At 45.8% G+C, this 16,313-nt stretch overlaps 1 protein-coding gene across 1 annotated transcript in view; it reads left to right on the top strand.

Annotated features, from left to right (window-relative positions):
* The window catches only part of Plxna4 (plexin A4), a 426,662-nt gene that overhangs the window by 40,634 nt on the left and 369,715 nt on the right, over positions 1-16,313 (top strand). The gene's annotated exons all lie outside the window — the stretch shown is intronic.

Below are 16,313 nucleotides of genomic sequence, written 5' to 3'. Positions count from 1 at the left end.
ACTAGCAGATTTGTATTTTCTTTAGCAAGGTGTCCTAGCTAGCTTCTGTTGTCACCTTGGAAGAGGGAACCTCCACTGAAGAACTGTCTCTGTCATCAGGGAGCCCAGCCCTCTGTTGATAGCGCTATCCCTAGGCTTGTGGGCCTGAGTTATAAGAAAGTTAGCCTGAACAAACCAGGAAGGGCAAGCCGGTAAGCAGCATTCTTCCATGGTCTCTGCTTCAGTTCCTGCCTTGGCTTCATATGGTGATGTAACCTGTGAGTCAAGTAAGTCATTGCTTCCTCAAGTTGTTTTTTTTTTTTCAACAATTTAAATATTTTAAGTTATTTGAAAATTTCATATATGAGTACTGTACTTACATTATTTCCTTCTCTTCCTTTTCCTCCTCCAACTCCTCCTGTATCTCTCCACTCCCTCCAAACTTCACGACCTAGTCTTCTATGTATATATGAATACAATCTGTCCGGCCCATTTAGCGTTGCTCGCAAGGGTATGTGTCTCAGGTTGCTTTTGGTCAGCGTTTATCACAGCAGCAGAGAAACAAATGAGAACACAAGGCCAGCCTGGGTAAAGAGGAGGCGAGGAAAGATTTCATGTAGCCATGCTTGGACTAGAGTTTGAGGAAGGGAGTTGCTTCTCTCGGCAGCCACTTGTTAGGGTGACAGCTGGAACCAAGGTCAAGAAGCCCAAGGAGAGGCAAGCAAGGCATAGCGCTATTCATGAGAGCTCTGGCAGCTGTCCACCCCATCCAGAGATCTCAGTATTAATGCTACACCTACCTCTTGTGGTTGTTAATGGCTGCAGACCAGGGCTCATGTCGTAGTTTCGGGGATGGGTCCTGTTTTCGAGACCCACTATCTAGATCAAGAATGTAACGCTGAGAGATGTAGAGGTGTGCTCAGATAGCTACAGTGAGCAAAGGGCAGCCATGCCAGCGATACCTCAGAAAAGCCCAGACCTGTAATCCATTTGCTTCAGTATTTACCAACAATCCTGGCTCTTGTTTGTCTAAAGCAGGGAAGAGCCTTTCCTTACCACAGGGACAGTGGGGTTCCTTTCAGAAGTAGAAAGGAGCTGGTCCTGAGCCATGTGCAGGCTTCAGATTGGCTCTGCCCAAGCATTGGCCTTGAACCTGAGTTGGGCATAGAACTCACAAGGCCCGAGTGCTTCTTCTGGGTAGGCACCCCCTTTCCATTCTCGCTGGGCTGCTGTGTGGGTCCTGCTGTGTCTCTGGGACCCTGAGAGGGAAGGCAGTAGCACCCTCCACCCATTCGCCCGGGCAGAAGCTCCTCTGCTTTTCCCCAGCCCATTGGCACACCTGCCCCCTTTTCCTCGTGAGTGGCGGCAGGAGGAGAGGTCGGGGAGAGGGGAGGAGAGGATGGTAATGGTCTGATGCCTTTCACTGGGTGACCTAGAAGCAAGCAGGTTGTGCTGGGGTGAGACCATCGATGTGCTGAGTCCTGCAGAGGCAATGTACTTTTTGATGAAGGGTTTTCTCCTCTGCTAGTTTAATAAATGATCCCTAGCTGTGGGAAGGGGTGGGTTCAGGCCAAGCAGGTGGGGGGGTGTGGTGCCCCCCCTGCTGCCTGTGCACCTTCCCATGAAATTGACAATAGAGCTCATTGCTTGGAAGGGGGGGGGGTCTCAAGTCAGATAGAGACTTTTTGGTTTATTTTTAGTTTAGGGTTCCATTGTTACTACCTGCCCTTATGGATTTGACCCCTTACTCCCAGAGGGCCTTTGACCTCTGCTTCCTTTTTGCTCTGGGCTTTCATCTGTCCTCTTTTCTGTGTAGCATGGATTGGATGAAATACCTCCACCCTCTTCTGGGTCCTACCCAGGCTCTGGCCAGGTGTACGATGCTCTTCAGTCCTGTGGCACCTTAAGGGATGGCAAGGGGCAGGCAAATCCCTGGCTCTCACTCACTGGCCAGCTAACCGAGACTATTTGGTGAAGTTCCGAGCCTATGAGAGACCCAGTCTCAAACAAAAGGTGAAAGATGCCTGAGGAATGATGTCCAAAGTTGTCCTCTGACCCTCACATGCCTATGTACATGTGTGCACATACTTACCTGTATACACATGTATACCCACACAATTGTGAGGGCATGCATGTGCACACCCCCTCCTGCCCCCCAAAAGATCTGGACTCCACACAATGAATAAAATCAAAGGATTAGGATACCTTCCTCCAAAGTTGCTTCACTATTTCTGCCCCAAATATCTTATCATTCCATTAGAAATTCCTAGAAGCTCAGTTATGCCGAGCACGTGACCTGTCCAACCTGTGTCTAGGGAGAGAAGGGATATCTGTTTTCTGAGTGCAACAGCAACAACCTAACCTGTTGCTCTTCAGGCTCAGGCACTGTAGATTGCAAGAGAATGAAGATCGCTGTCTTCTGACCTCCCTTGAGTCTTCTCTACAGACCAGCGCATTAGGGGAGCTTTCTGTGTGGCAAGTAGTCTGACCCCTGCAGGTGTGGGTGGGGAGCTTCTTGTTCTTTTGAAAAAAGCAAAAATAAAAAGCTGGGGGCTCATGACAGAACTCACTTGCCAAAGTTTGCTCCTGCTTATGCGTGCACATATGTAAGTGTGGGAGTTTTGTCCCTCTGGTACTTTCTACCTTTTGATTGAGATGATCATGCCCATTGGCCTGGAATGTTGCCATGTAGGCTAAGCTACCTTAGCCTAGTTCCAGGATTCAGCTATCTCTATCTTCCATCTTGTCATCACTGGGGTGACAGGCACATGCGTGTAACCCTAGCCCTTAGGAGGGAGGGGGAGTAGAAGAAAGTGCGGTTCAAAACCATCCTTGGCTACATAATGAATCAAGGCCAGCCTAGACTACATGAGGCCCTGAACCAAACCAAACCAAACAAGTTAGAACAAAGCAAGCCCCTTCTCCTATGGCTATCACAGCCCTGACTTCCGGGATCCCAGAACCCTGGTCTTGATAAATTCTAATGCCACTTTCTAGTAGCTTCTCTTGATTTGGGAGATGGCTTATAAATCCTTGCTGTTGTGGGGACAAGTTACTGTCTTGCATTGGCTCTGGGTTCACAGCCTGCCTGCCTTTCTTAGCAGCTGCCTCTCTCTGGGGCCTCTGGGTGCATTCACCCAAGGACCGGCAGCCTAATTAGTCTCCAGGTGTCTGGGATCCCAGTAGGACAGCCTACATCTGGCAGGTTGACGCAGAGAAGAAGGCGTGGCTTGCCAGGTGTGGGCCCTGCTGAAAGTGTGCTGAAGTTACTTCTCCCCCGATGCGCCTCCATTCATTTCCTTGATCCATCCACTGAAGCCAGGGTACAGCCGTGGTGTGCGCAGAGGTGATGGGGAGGGTAGTTTAGACTTGCCCTCTGTAATCCAGTTTCTCTCTAAGTCAATATTGGGCTAAAGGATAAGAAATGATTATTCGTCGGAACGAGAGGACAGACTGACTCGGCTTATGGGAAAAGAGCAGCAATGGCAACAGCATTCGCTGCTAACGCAGTGTCCCAGCTACTCCGTTATAGTACTCTTTGAAGCTTTGTGTGTGGACACTCATTTAAAGCTCCATGAAATGTGCCCCAGAAAAGCCTCGCTTGACACCCGAGGGATCTGAAACTCGGAGTGAAACTTGGCTAAGGACAGATGCCACGTGTGTGTCTCTTCGATTTCTTCTTTCCAGACTGTGAGAAGCAGTAGAGAAGTGACGTCAGAGTTCCTGGCTTGAGTCTAGCTCATCACTTAGAGTGAGCTGCCCTCTGTAACCCCCCCACTTCCTTCCTTTCTCAAATGATATAAATAAGATAGGATAAATAGAGACGAGGGGGTCAAGGTTGCAGCCCAGAGTTTATCATGTGGCAAAATCTCCACAGTTAAGGCCTGTTGTATAGAGGAAGGTGTCTTGATTTTCAATTACAGAAAAGTTATTTGCCTGTGGCGTCTGTGGAAAGGACCAAGAGATCAAGCAGGAATCCAGGGACAAAGAGACCCAGGTTCTAGTTCTGTGGTATACTTGCCTTGGGGCTTCCTAATCGGCTGGACAGGGCACATGGGGATGATTGCCATTGAGGTAAATGAGGCTTGTGGTTTGCTTCAATACCCCCATGTCCTCTGAAGTGAAAACTCGGCAGCTGCTGGGAGGAAGAAGGATGGTGTGAGAAGGGATTGGTCTCTTGAATGGTCCCAGCCAGCACAAGTCTCTACTAGATTCTTGCTCTCCTGGCTTCTCCTTGACACCCATCAACCAAAGCTCAGTCATCCTGTGCCCTGATGAGCCACAAAACCCTCAGCAAAGAGGGGAGAGGAAATGTGGCCCATGGTGTCACTGAGGTGTGCCTCCTCTCCCAAGGCAGCGCCTCCAAGTACATCAGCACTGAATGGGAAATTCATCGTTCAGGAGGGCGAGCCACGGCGAGTTCTCAGAACAGTCTCCTGAATGGTTTTGCTTTCTTTTCGAGAGAAACAAGTGTCCATTCATGTTCCGATTTGTTGATCCTGAGGCTTGTGGCGTGGATGATGAAGAGCTTGTGCCCGGAGTCAAGGGTGACCTCTTCATTTTCTTATTGATTAATAGTGTTTATGTTACTTAATTTCCTACTTACACTGTCCTTGTAGGAATCTCTTAAAACCATTTGCTTGTTTTTTAAAACCACCGGATTGTTGAGGTGAAATCATTCAATAAATAATAAATTGTCTTAATTAGCTGAGACCAACTGTAATAGCTTCTAAAATACCAACATCTGACTAAGAAGTGAAGACGTTGGCTCTGGCCCTCAGTGTCATGGTACTGCCTACTCTCAGGATGCCTACAGGGCACACATGACCCTCCTATGCTAATCCAGCCAGGATATTGATTTTGTGTGAAGACTCTTAGTTAGGGCTGCTTGCTTTCTTTCCTTTGAGATACAAATATATTTAAATAGTTGTAATACAGTCCTGTGTATTATTTAATGATGGTGTGTGTTCTGAGTAATGTATCCTAAGGCAATTTTACCTCTGTGCACATATTGCTGTCTGTGTGCATACTATTATCCCAAGGCTACATGATAGACGCCAACCATTTTATGTGATCTTAATGTCATCAAGAGACATATGGCTGCTGACATAACATGCCATTTTACAGTCATCTCACCTTCTAATAAGTAAAAGGAATCCACACTAATGCTAAACGTATAATAAACACACCCAGCAGGAGCATAGTGGCGTTGATATCAAGTCTTCTGACTTGTGCATCGCTGGGTCATGGGAGATTCTCAGCTCTGTTTTCAATCTTCATGGCTCACTGTCATATGCAGCCTGTCACTGGTAGACATGAGTGTATGCAGAACATGACTTATTACTTCCTCTACCCTTTACTGTGGACATCACTGAGTCAAGGCGTCAGCTCCAGGCTACCTTGTGTCTGTCTATCCCATTCATTCTACATGCTTGCTCTTCTCACTCTCAAGCCACGGTCCTTTCCTTTGCTGCCCCTCATTCCTTTCTGTGATGGCGACACAGGGATGTCTCCTCACCAGTAGATGACATTCTTGGACACCCCCATTACGGATAGGTAATTGGCCTCTGTGTTGGGCTTAGTAAGTGAGTACCAGGGATAAGCCTTGGCAGGAGCTCTGGACGACATTTCTCTTTCTTGGACACAACCTTCCTTAGGCGGTATATCTAATAATGGTGGGAGTAGGTGGTAGGATCTGGGTTCTGCACCAGGTTGGTTGGGAGCCCTGGATCAGGGTGGGAGGAGGATGGGGCTATTGACTAGATCCTCATTTCCCTGCTTCAACCAAAGCAGTGAACAGTCCTCTATCCTTTCCTCATTCTACCGACTACTTTTACGTTTCACTACAAACTCCTGCTCCCTGACATGCCTCAAACTGCAGCATCCTTGTTTGTTTATTTATTTATTTATTTATTTATTTATATAAGTAGGATCAGTCCTAGGAACCATCAAAAAGCAGCCATTGTATTTCCCAGACTGCGTTTGTCCAGGCCCTTTCTATCTCAAGTGACATCTCTTAGTTTCTTTATCTCTTCTGCCTGGATATTTGCTTAAACACAACAAAACACCAAAACCCTTATTTTGCTGTTAAGCACCAGGGGACTGGAATAAGGAAGTGGGCTCCAGAGTTCTGGCCCCATTCAGGGTGATGTGCTGGCATGTCACGATGGTGCCCAGGCAGGCTGCAAGCAGACGAAGGACCAGGCGCTGGTAGCAAGTGGGGAAAGGCCTGTTGAACATTCTGGGTCTACAGCCTGGTTGCTGAGGACTTGGCAGCCTCTACCAAGTCCAACTCCCTAAGGTAGACAGAGTCACGGAAGCTTCATAGACAAGCAGCTCAAAAGAAAAGCAGATACTCTGAGTGTCAAGTAAGAGGAAAATGGATTTTTTTTTTTTTTTTTGAGAGGGGGTTCTCTAGTTTTTGTTTGTTTTGTTTTGTTTTTGTTTTTGTTTTAAGTAAGCACAAGGGACTCTTTGAATTGCTGGAAGATGTTGTTTGGGGCTGGAAAGCTGGACTGGGGCCAACCTCTGTGGATTTGGGGGAACCCTTTGAAGAGAGTGTGTCTAGAGGCACGTTAAACCCTCGCATGCCAAGGCTTTACACCCATCTAATTCCTAAGTTCGTGTCCTGCCCCAGCATTTGTCTCCCTTCCTTTGGGTTTCTAGGCACTGAAAGGGTACTCGGGGGACAATTTAAAGTCATCCCAAACTGATTATTTGAGCTTCTCACTGTGGTTGGGCACTTATGCTGCTCGTGAGCTGGTCTAAAATTAGAAGTACTGCTTCTCCTCCGTGGGGTTTCCTTAGCTGAGGGAAGTGGATTCAAACCAGATAGAAACATTTCTGCAAATGCAAAGTAGGAGGTGAGGAAGACCAATGCTTGTGCCTATCAAGGGAAGAAGAGATATCCCCTGGGCTTGGAAGGTAGGAATGGTTTGTGGTGCTGGGCACGGATTCGGTGGATTGCCCTGTTCATTTTTATTCTTTACTACACCTAGGAGGGTGGGTCTCACCATCATTTCTATTTTATGGTTAGGATTCTGAATCGTAGAAAGTAGATTTTTACAGGGTGAAATTCTTGAGTATAGAAATAGGGAAGGGATGAAGAGAAAGGGATCCCAGGCAGAGGAGAAAGAGTATAAGCCTTGAAAACTGGAGGGCATAGCCATTCTATTAGGGCCTGTCTTTGAACAGGCCATCTGTGTCTCTTTCTATAGGAGGTAGGAGTCACCCGAGGCTCTTGTATGGGAAGGTGTTATCAGCAGACTGTCTTTTGGAAAGAGTGGACTCAGGAGATGCCAAGACCATTAAGAGATGACTCCTACAGAGCATGTGGCAGGCATGCTGCATGTATGGTGTGACGCTAATTTGGACGACACAAGGAAGAAACTTGCCTTCACTGATAAGAGGCAACTGATATCAAAAGAATACAGAAGGACAGCCCACATTCCAGTTCCTCCCTGCTCCTGGCCCACGAGAAAGCCTCTTGCCATCATTACCTCAGCCTTTCTGTCTCTTTACCCAATTTCCTGGGCAGGGATGCACAATTCTCATGCCACTTCGCTAGCTAGCATGGACAAAGTCTATATCTTCATTTATTGACCTTTGAGGAAAACGTGAGATTTTGAAGTCTCTAGACTTCCCCAGGCCTGCTTCCTCATCCACCCATGACAGGACCACTATCAGAGGTTCCCATGCTCTATGCCTGAATGATTGAACATTTCACGTGAAGGGCACATAGAGCACCTAGTGTGCTAGATGGAGGGTTACGGTTGGAAAGGCCTGGGGCTCAGTCTCTCAGTCTCATCTGTGCTTGTCGGCTGTGTGGTCTTAGATTTTGAGTTTCCACTTCTGCAAAAGGATTCCGTTTATTAGCAGGTCCCAATGTGTAGCCCTGCCTCCCAGTCCCAGTGATAGCCGATAACTTGCTAGAAATGCCAAATCATTTCCCACTGTGGCTGTGAGGTTTTACATTCACACAGTAGTAGTCAAGGGTTGCAGTTTTTAGTTCCCCAATGACTAACGACATCAAGCATGTTTTCATGGGACTGCTGTACACTGATGTGTGTTCTTCGGACAAGTATCTCTTGAAGTCGCTTGTCCACTTTTATATGCTTTTGTGTTCTTGTTGTTGAGTTCTTGTAAGAATTCTTTACGTGCCCTGGCTTCTAGTTCTTTACCATTCACTTGATTTGCTACTATTTTTTTTTCACATTTTGTAGATTGCCCATAGGCATATTTTAAAATGTGGTTTTATTGATATATAATGGCTTCACAGTTACAGCTACATTCTTTTTTTATGTTGTCAAGATTATTTTGAACTTTTTTGGGTGAGAGACTGAGACAGGGTTTCTTTGTTAACAGCCCTGTCTGTCCTGGGACTCAACTTTGTAGACCATTCTGGCCTCAAACTCACAGAGAGCCACCTGCCTCTGCTTCCCTAGTGCTAGGATTAAAGGCATATGCCGCCACCACCCAGCAGTTAGCTGCATTCTTAAAGAATAAGTTTGGGCAGCATCATAATCAACTCCCAAAAGTTTCCTTGTAGTCTTTGGTAATTCTTCTACTCTGCTCTTTCTCTTCTTATCAATTATAAACAACACCATTAACGCCCTGCAGTTGGCACTGAAGCATGATGGGAGATATCTAGTCTGTGACTCAGAAGACCAGGTTACCAGTGCTCTGGCTCAAGACTAGCAAAAGTGTGAATTTGAAGTCTCTAGACTTCCCCAGGCCTGCTTCCTCATCTATCCATGACAGGACTCGGCTATCAGAGGTTCCCATCCATTCTGCCTGAATGATTGAACATTTCACGTGAAGGGCATTTAAAAAAGAATACTGCTATCTCCTGCAGAATATTTAAGTCAGTCTCTAGGAGTGGGATCCTATTACTTGTATTTCTTTAAAATTCCTACACCCCATGCTGTTGCTGATTTCCAGCACATGCTTTGAATCCCAAAGCCCACAACTTATACTTTATGTTATATACTTCATATTGATTTTCTCTCAATCTCTGAACAACATCATGAAATGGGAAAGGAAAATGTGGCCTATTTAGGGAAGCAAAAAAATTTGTGGGTTCCATATTCACAGATTCCATCAATTGTACATCCAAATGTTTAAAACTCATCTCTACTGAGTATGTAAACGCTTGTGTCATAATTGCTTAAACAAAGTAGTGTAGAAATGGTTGATATAATATTCATATTGCAGTAGGTATTGTAAGCAGTCTAGAGAGAAATTCAAGCATGTAGGAGAATGCTTGTAGGGTATATGCAAATGCTGCACCATTTTGAATAAGGTGCTTGAGCATCTGTGGATTTTGGTATTCAGGGGGATCCTACAACCAAGTCTTTGCAGACACCAAGGAATAGCTGTGTGTGCAGATTGCCTAAGTCACCTGAGTGGATTCAACACACAGTGGGGACAGGAAAGTAGCACAAATTTTCTGCTGTTTTATCAAATTACTATCAAGGAAGATGGCACCAAGATTCAGTGCAAGTCAGTCACTGGTGCTGGTTAAGTAGACCAGGGCCTGTCTTTACTAGTGTTGCCAGGGTAGAACAGATTTCCAGACCCAGTTCACTCCAGTCTGAGATACAGGTGGCATTTATGGAAGAATGCTAAATTATTCTCTGTGGTGGATCTTTTCTTATCCAGTTAATGAAAGAATGGGGGTTTGTCCTCTTAGGCCCCTCCATAGTCTTTATATAAACAGCTATCTTGTTTGAACATTTGTAGTCCAAAACTTCCCAAGAACCCTAGTGTGACAATCTCAGCTTTTGCCAGAACCAATAAGGAAACCATAGATAGGGTGGACAGTTGCAGGAATAGGTCATTGTCAGCATCATCATACCCCAAGACTTTTTTTTTTTTGTTCTACTCTGTCATTGTGGTTATATCACTGACATCATTCCTGGGGGCTTCGACAGTTCTCAGGCATCACAATAGCTTGACAGATTATGAAGAAACATGCTTCCTTTGTCGAGAGGGTAATAAGTCTCGAGCAAGCTTCCCACCTCAATTAATTGGCCAGGTTTGGGCCATATAACTGCTCCTGCACCATCAAGAAGAAAGATCATTATGCCTGGCTTAATCCAGCTATGATAAATGGATCTGGCTGTGCGTCATGGAACTTTCTCCAGTTGTGTTTGAACCCTGTTCCAGATGTGGTCCTCCAGAGGGCAAATACTTGAATAAAACTGTGAAGATACTAGCAAGGAAAAAGAAAGAGAGAGAGAAAGAGAAGGAGGAAGGAAGGAAGGAAAAGGAAAGCACTGGAGGATGGCTGCCTGGCAGGAAGCATGGACTCAGAAGCAGGCTTACACATCTTTAAGAGCAGTGTCACTCGTAAACGGAACCCTGAAACACAACTGCTATCACTTAGAGCTCACCCTCTGCTGAGCCAGTCACCACAGCTCACTCCTCCTGTATGCCCTGAGCTTGAACCCCAAGCACTTCTTGCTACGTGCTCTGCACTCCAGGCCACCACCCTGGGCTAGCTAACACCTTCTGTGTAGTCACTCTTTCCCTCACAGCCCCCTTGAGTTCCATTGTTGTGCCGAGGATAAAACCTTGTCACCCTGATTGGATTGCAGCTCCCCACTCTCTGTGCAGCAATTTAGGATGCCTTGTAAGGTGGCTTCTGCTGATATCTGGGGCTTCCACATGGATGTCTTGATTGTGACTAAATTAGCTCCCAGAAGGTCACCTTATCTCCCTGTTCCAGAGGCTTCTTTCTCTAGCCTCTGTGTGCAGGCTTCATCAGCCACCTCTCAAGGGCTGTTTGAGGATGTTCAGCTGGGGTCAGGCGGATGCTCCCATAGATGTTGACTCTGGTACCCAGGCGGTGGTATGCTGGCAGGTGGGGTTTGAAGTTGGTTTGGGTGAATACAAATATGACATCATGTGGTTAGGTATCAATTCAGGTGGAAATACAGGCCATTGGTTGGTTGCCCCATCGATTTTCACAGGTTGAGCATTTGCCTCATTGATTTTTCCTACTGCAAACTGAATCCTGTTTGTCCATTCTCTAGAGATTGCTTTATTTCTTTTTCCTTTTTGTACCTGCTTGGCACTTTACTCCATTGAATTGCTCTTACTCACTGTCAATGCCAATCAGCTCTTTCTTGGGAGAATCTCTGGGACCTTAAAAAAGATCTTTAACCTCAGTGAGCCCTGTTTTCCTCATCGGCTAATCGGAGGTGGTGACTTCTAGACTGCCTAGAAGCTCGGTCAGGTACTGGGGAGAATAGTTCATGTTTGGTGGGTAGTTAGATTTGATTAGCAAGGGAATTAATCACCTTGGACATGTATTAGTATAAGGCACAGAGTTTAGACTCTGCAATGGGGAAAACTTCTATTTGAGGGTGTGAGATCCCTCCACCTCCATCCTTGTCTAAAGACTCAAGACGTCCACAGTGTTGGACATGTTGCTTTCATGATAATCCCCGGCCAGTGTATTTATAACTCTCTGTTAATATCTGATAGTGCAGCTGATACAGGCTGTACATCCTGTGTTTCCCACAGCATGGAGTGAAAAGGGAAATATATAGAGTTGATGTAATAAGTCCTTGTGATTCCCAAGTAATACCTTATTTCATTATGTTGTCTCCTATAGTACAGACATGCTAATATCTGCTGTGCTAGTGTGTCTGGTTTTGACCCCCTCAGCAGACCCTCAGTACCCCTGAAAGTTTAGGCGTAAAGAGATCTAGAGGAGCACAGGAGTCCCACCTGCTGTCCTCTTTCTGTCTGTCTGTCTGTCTTTCTTTCTTTCTTTTTTTTTTGAGACAGGGTTTCTCTGTGTAGCTCTGTGGACCAGGCTGGGCTCAAACTCACAGAGATCCGCCTGCCTCTGCCTCCCAAGTGCTGGGATTAAAGATACTCACCACCACTATCCAGCTCTAATCTTTTGGAAACTACTTTGTTACCTGGATAATGTAACCCTTCTTTGGGAGCCATAGCAGCCTTCACAAACATAGGCCTGTCCCATAAATGAGACCGAAGAGTCAGGCACCTCAGATGCAGAGTCAGCTCTTTGGGAGTGCAGCCTGGCGGGCTCTTGAGTTTGGGAATGGGTGGAAACCCAATGAGATGGAGACACCAATCTATTGTTCATACAGACTCATTTTGTTTTGTGTTTCTCTCTTTACATTTATTTGTTTTTCTTCAGGTTTTAATACAAACATAGAAAGCCCCTCTCTGCTGTGCTAAGAGAAAATAGGATTCTGGGGGGTAGGCCAAGAGAAGGAGGCTTGCACTCTGGAGCCACACAGATGATCACAGCGCTCACTACATCTTCAACAGAAAGTGACAGAGTCCACACCACCTGTTCTAGTTGCTTCTCCCCATCTCAGGGTGTTCTTCCAAGACCTGAATATTGCAGGCTTGGTAATTTGTTTCAATGCATGAAGGAAATTACCTTAAATTTCACAACCTGCAGTACAAGACTTTCATAAGGGTGGAGAAATCGGGCACACATACACTTTCAGGATTGAAATCAACATAACCAAGTGTGTATTGTGAAATGGTGTTCTTAAAGACTGTGATGGTGTATGACAGGAAAGAGGTTCCTTAGTCAAACAAGTCTGAGAAACCTTGGCTTCACTCTAAGGAAGTTTCATCATTAGAGCGTCCAGTGGGACTTTAAGTAAGCTAATATGCATCCTGCTTCCCCTGGAGAGTGGCTCAGTGTTTCCCAGTTCATTGAACAGAGTGCTCTTTGGGTTGAGTCTTGAAGGAACAATGGCTCTTCTTAGCATTGTATTAGGATCACGTGGGCTGCTGGAAGGCCATTTTATTCCCATTCAGTATGCGTTGACAGACACCTGTCGACACGTTTTTCTCTAATTTCCCTGTCCTCATACCCATAAAAACAGCAGCTACAGGAGTTATTTTGAATTCAGGAACTTTATTAGAGGGAGAACCTCAATTATTTAAAATTAAAATTTGCATTGCTCCATGTTGGATGAACTTTGAATACATTATGCTAAGAGAAATAAGTCAGATACAAAAGGGCAGGTGCTCTCCTGAGTTCACGAGGTCCCTGGAACCACCAGGATTCATAGAGACACCAAGAAGAGCAGTGATTGCTGGGTCTGTGGCAAGGGAAGTGTGGCTGTGTTTAAGAAGATGAGTTGGAGCTTGGGATGAATGGATTCTGGAGATGGATGATAATGAAAATAGCTGCGCAACACTGCAAATGTATTTAAGATCTTTGAGCCACACTCATAAAAAATGGTTGAAATAGTAAATTATATACCAGTATTTTTCAGAAGGAGTCCCTTCCTCAGCCTGAGTTCTTTTGATTTCTGTTGAATTTTCATCAGCCTGGCCTATGGCTGTCACTGTTTTCCAGAGCCCAGGCTGCTGCTCATGGTGTGACTGCAAAGATGGCCTTTTTGCTAAGGACTATGTGACAGAGAGATGTTGGGCACTTTTTTTCTGTTTACATTTGCATTAAATTTGGTTGGAAACTTAATGAAGTTTACAGAATAGTCTATATTGCAAGGACATTTTCAATTTCTCTTTGATAAAATGGAAGTTTTGCTATTACTATTTCATGAGATACAAGCATAAAATTATAGGTTCCTAAGAAAGGCATTCTAGTTGACATCACTTCTCCCAGCCTAGAAAGCTTAGTGCAAAATTGACACTCTCAAGGGATCAGTTCAGGTGAGAGGTCATGGTCCCTAGGGTCCTTTGGTACTGTAGGTTCATACACCAGCCTCATTTCATCTCAGAGAGAGTCGGTTTCTTATTTAGATATGACGATGTTAGCATCCTCTCAGAAGCACTTACATTCCATGTCTTCTAGAGACCACAAGCTTTGTCCTTTGTAAGTCATTTCCCCTAGACAATTATCATAACCATTGGGAACAGGACAGTCTCTTCAGTCAATCTAGCTCTTGAGGTCCCAAATAGGGCTCTTGACTGGTTCTTCCTCAGTCTGTCCCCAATCATTAAAATGATACCACCACTACCCACTCAGATAGGCACTCAAAACCTTGGATAGGTAGGATGAATACCTTTCTCCTCTTCCCCTCTCATCTTGGAACTCACCAGAAAAGCATGTTGGGACAGCCATGCTTCATCTTCTGCCAACCTGGCTTAGGTCTCCTATCACTCCTCACTGCAATCCTGCAGGTCTCCTCTTCCTTTAAGCCCTCTGTACACCACAGCCAGGCTGACGGCCAGCCCCAGGCCTGACCATGTCCCTTCTCGGGCTTCTCGTGCTGCTTGTGATAAACACAAACTCCTCTCCACGGTTCTGTGGAAAACCCTCAGCATCTGCAACCTTCCTCTTGAGCTTCACAGTCATACTTCATGCTTAGTCCATGCTTAGTTCCCTTAGTGGGTTTTCTTTTTTCTTTTTCATGGTCTTTGTGGTCACTTTTTCATTGGTCTAGAAGACCCGCCCCCAAACCTTTGAATGGCAGCCACCCCCTGGTTATTAGTCCTTCGCTTTGTGGAAATCATTTGGCCGGTTCAGACTCGCTACCCCACCTATAGTATTTTATCTTCAGCAATTATCCCTGCACCTTTTCCTTTGGGTGCTAATATTATCCGAACTGGCTATTTTGCTTATTTTGTTTCCTCTTGAGCATGTGCGCATACACGTGTGTATATGGTGCGGGGCATGCAACCTAGGGCCTTACACATGCTCAATAAGCACCCTACCATTGAGCTGTGTTCACAGTTTTGTCTTTTAATTAATATGTTTAATAGGATCAAACACAATATTGTCTCATTTATAGCTTCACTCTTAAAAGGCAGGTTACCGGTATTACAACGCAAGGAGCTGCATATATGTTGTTGAACAAATGTGCAAATAGATGTGAGACATCCGTCCTGCTTGCTGATTGGCTTTGGCATACTATCTGCTGTCTTCTCCCACACTTGCCCAACTGTGAGACCGCACCAGGTTCCATGACATACATGACACCCATGCCTGTCGATGCAATAACATGTTTAAAGGTTTCAGTACGCTAATATGGCCTTGCCTCTTCTCAGGTAGGAGCCATCCATTTGCACTGGGGCCTTCTAGACTCATTTCTGCTCCTAGTTTTGCTCTATGGTCCCCAGTGATGGCACAGATGGAAGCTTTGTACTATAGGGGAAAGCAGAGCCCGCAGAAGCATTAATATGGCGTGTTGGTCACTTTTATATCACCTTGACACAAGTTAGAGTCATTTGGGAAGAGGGACTATCAGCTGAGAATATGTATCCGTAAGACTGGCCTGTGGACAAGCCTATGAGGTATTTTATTGATTAGTGATGGATGGAGAAGGCCCAGGGCACCATGGGTAGTGCCATCCATAGGCAAATGTTCCTCGGTTAAATAAGAAAGCAGGCTTATCAAGTCATGGAGATAAAGGCAGTAAGTGACACTTGTCCATGGTCTCTACTTCAGTTCCTGTCCCTGGGTTCCTGCCTTGAATATCTTCCCTGACTTTGTCCCTCGGTGATGGAGTGCATCCGGAGAGTTGTACACTGCTTTTGGTCATGGTGTTTTGTCACGGCGATATAAACACTAAGACATATGGGAGGTTAGTGAACGTCTCTGAGGCTCAGTCCCCAGCTTTTGGAATCATGAGTGTTCAGTGCACTTGAGTTACTCAAAGGCAAATGTTGCACCCACGAGAGGTGGTAGTCGTAATGCAGGTAGATGGGGCATGTGAGAGGGACAGTGAACTGACCGGCACGTCTTCTCTGCCTAGAGGATGCTGTGTTCCCATCCACGGCTTATATGCAGAGCAGACTCAGAGCCACTGGAAATAATGGCCTTCTGGACTTTGCAGCAGACTCGATCCTCTGCAGCTGGCCTATGTGTTGTGCCCCTTCCACAGACACGGTTCTGAGGGATCCTGAAAGAGGCTATCCGCAGCATCCAGTATTAATTAGATGCACCATGCCTTCCTCTAGACCCTCCCTTAATTCTGTATTCTTGTCACCTTGAAAAGGGGAAGAGTGGAGTGTGTTCACAGGGATGCTGTAGGAGAGGACCGGTATGCTCCCAGCATTGGGAAGAGGGTAAGGTCCTGACTTGGAGACACAGGTTAACCTCAGAGGTTTGGACTATGCTGATTTGCCAGTGATGATGGCCCCTGGTAGAATGTCATAGCTGTTTCCACTGGGTTTGACATGAGCATCGTGGTCTTGAAGTAGAGCAACTGTGATGACCACATGACAACCTCGTGAGATCTGGTCTTCTGAGATATCCCTCCCTAGCACAGAGAGGCTCGCAAGGTCCTCATGGAGTCCCACCTCTGGATTCCATTTGCCATTACGGGAAAGGTAAATGATTGTCTCAAGTGGGACTTCTCCATAGT

The sequence above is a fragment of the Phodopus roborovskii genome, unplaced genomic scaffold (genome assembly GCF_943737965.1).
Source record: "Phodopus roborovskii unplaced genomic scaffold, PHOROB, whole genome shotgun sequence".
In the NCBI taxonomy this organism is placed as follows: Eukaryota; Metazoa; Chordata; class Mammalia; order Rodentia; family Cricetidae; genus Phodopus; species Phodopus roborovskii.
The sequence above is the reverse complement of the archived record's forward strand: the minus strand, read 5'-3'. Positions and strand labels throughout refer to the sequence as shown.